Below are 3,059 nucleotides of genomic sequence, written 5' to 3'. Positions count from 1 at the left end.
CTGGGAGAATCTGGAAGCCAGGTCTGCTTTGATCTGTAAAATATGCACCTCAGCACCTTCACCAGGGTCCAAATCAAACAGACAGTGCACAGTGAAACCTCATCACCCACCCTGAGATCCCTGCCAGATAATGTGTGGGTTAAAACAATTGTTTAGTTTTTATTGTTTTGTTTTGTTTGTTTGTTTGTGTTTCTTGAGACAGTATCTTGTGGCCCAGAATGGACTCCAACTTGTGATGCTTCTTTTTCAGCTTCTAGATTGGTGTGTAGATTTTGTTTTTTAGTTTTTGGTGATGAGGACCCAACCCATGTGCTTGACCATGTTAAACACAGCCTTGACCACTGAGCAACATCCACAGCTGCAGATGTGCACAAGCATTTGCCTGGAGGTGTGTTTGCTGCACACTGTGTTCACCTAGTGTAAGCGGGGTGCAGAAAAGGGTGTTCAACTCCCAGGATTGGGGACCTAGACAGTTGTAAGCTGCCACGTGGATGCTCGACTCTGAACCCAGGTCTTCTGCAAGAACAGCAAGTGCTTCTCACTGCTCAGCAATCTTCAGCTCCCCCACCCTGTCCCCTGCTTCTACATTTTAAAAAAGTTTTTTAAAAGTCCAAGAGGATTTGAGGACAGCCTGGTTTACAAAGCAAGTCAAGGACAGCCAGGGATATTAAACAGAGAAACTCGTTTCAAACAACAACAACAAAAACCTAAAGAGGACACCTTTGGTGATGTATGAAAACTGCCTCTGATGTCGTTAATTGGCACACATTTGTGTCACTGAAGTTCCCTGACTCTGCTCCTACAACCGTGGGATGGAGCTGAAGGGACTGGCTTTCTGCTGCAGATGACAACAGCTGCAGAAGCAGCAGCAGCTGAGGTCACAGGTCCCCACTGTGGCATCTATGGTATCCTGTCACCAGGGCTCACCATGTGTGAAGGGGAAGCTGGCTTTTTGATGGAGTGGAGCGGGTGGAGTCCGTCAGAAGTGAATGCTTGTCCATCATTCATTAGGCCCCAGGGTCTGTGCACAGCGACACAAAACAAACAAAAATCAGATGGTGAAGCTCTGCATTTAGGGTGTAATGCCAAGACAGCTGCTGTCATCACAGGAATGTTCCCACTCTGCCGGAAGCTAGTCAGAAAAATTAGAACATTTAAAAATAGAACATATTATCATAGCAGAATATCTTCTTCACAAAAAAAAAGGAGAAAATGAGCCTACAAGCCAATGACATTCATTTCTAAATCAAGCAAGAAAAGTTAGATTGCAACATTTGAGGAAGCAAAGTCAGAAGTGGTTTTGTTTATGAATATTAATATAAGAACACCCTTCGGAGAGAGGATGCTGGGACCAATTTCAATAGTTAGGGAGCTGGGAAGCTGACTTGGGGAAGAAGGTTCTTGAAAGCATCTGATCCCCCAATCCATGTAATCCCAGCACTGGGCAGGCAGAGACAACAGCCCACTGAATCATCAGTGAGCTCCAGGTCAGAGAGAAAACCTGTCTCAGAATGGGGAAGGAGTGTTGAGACTTGAACTCAACCCCTGGGATCTTACGGTCAAAGGTGAAAAAGGTCACATAAGTTCTCCTCTCCTATATGTGTGCTGCAAGAATGCACACACACACACACACACACACACAGAGGAAATGTAATTTTAAAAAATCTGCCAGGTAGCCTCATCTACAAAGAAAGTTTCAGATTAACCAGAGCTTCTAAGTGATATCCTGTCTCAAAACAAGACAAAACCAGAACCAAAGATGGGCATGGTGGTAAAAGTCTTTGATCTCAGGCAGAGGCAGGTGGATCTTTGTGAGTTCAAGGCCAGTCTGTTCTACAAAGTGAGTTCCAGGATAGCCAGGGCTGGTTACACAGAGAAACCCTGCCAATGAAACAAAACAACCCCCCCCACACACACACAAAACTATCCACCACACAACCAACCAACCAAAACATCAGGGTGGATGGTACTTGAGGCATTGCATCTGGGTTATCTTCTGGGACCCACACAGCTACATATATATGTAAATAGAGAGAACTCCCGAGACTGAAATATGAGGGTTACAAGTTCAAGGCTAGTTTGGGCTACAATCAGACAGGGTTTCCAGAAACAAAAGAGAAACAAAGTAAGCCGAAGCAAGAGATTTCTAGTGATTTTTCTTGGCTCATAGGAATTCACAGATGTCACGGGATTGTGCAGCCTGTTTACTGGAGGCGTCATTCTCTGTCCCCTGAGTTGGGAGGTAACTGGAGTCTGAAGAGTGACACTGTAGGCAAGAACATTCCTGGGGTGTGAGAACCGACCTGACCGGGTCTGGGCAATGCTGGAAAAAAAAATGTGTGGGCAGAGAAAAGACTGAGGGAGACACGTCTACCAAGCTGAATATTGGGAAGTGTCCTTTAGTTTCTTCATGTGTTCCAGTGCCTCTAAATTGTTAAAGTCAACTGTGCATTTCGGTGCCTTCACCAGTTTGAGGCCTTCTGTTAGAGGTAGATACTCAACAATAGCCTGACTTGCTCTCCCAGGGAGCGGGCCAGCTGCTTCACAATGGGCGAGGTGTGCCAGGTGTGCCTTGGTTCTGCTGCGGAGAGCAAGGGGACTCTCCAAACAGGGAGGAGCTGTGTTATCCAACACTGAATGGTCTTGGGTATCAACAACTTCAACAACAATGTTTCTTTTCTTTCTTAATTTACTATGTAGTTGATTTAGGCTTGTGTTAAGTTCATGGCCATTCTCCTGCCTCCTGCTTCCTGGTGCTAGGATTAAAAGTGTGAGTCACCTCACCCAGCTTACAATGTTCCTTAATGAGTTTAACATAAAATTACAAGGGAAAGCTGTACTTCCATGAGACATAGGTACTATGTTGTGAGAATTCCTTCTCTAAGGTGATGCAAACAATCTTCATTCCTTCCTGAGAAGATCTTGATTACAAACCGAAGTGCCGCCATACCATAGCTTACACTACACTACAGGAACCAGAACTGGGAGTTTATTAGGCTTGCCCCCCACCTTTCTCCTTTCCCTTTCTTTTTCTCCCTTCCTTCCTTCCTTCCTTCCTT

Source organism: Mus pahari, chromosome 21 (genome assembly GCF_900095145.1).
Source record: "Mus pahari chromosome 21, PAHARI_EIJ_v1.1, whole genome shotgun sequence".
In the NCBI taxonomy this organism is placed as follows: domain Eukaryota; kingdom Metazoa; phylum Chordata; class Mammalia; order Rodentia; family Muridae; genus Mus; species Mus pahari.
This window is presented reverse-complemented; position numbering follows the sequence as displayed.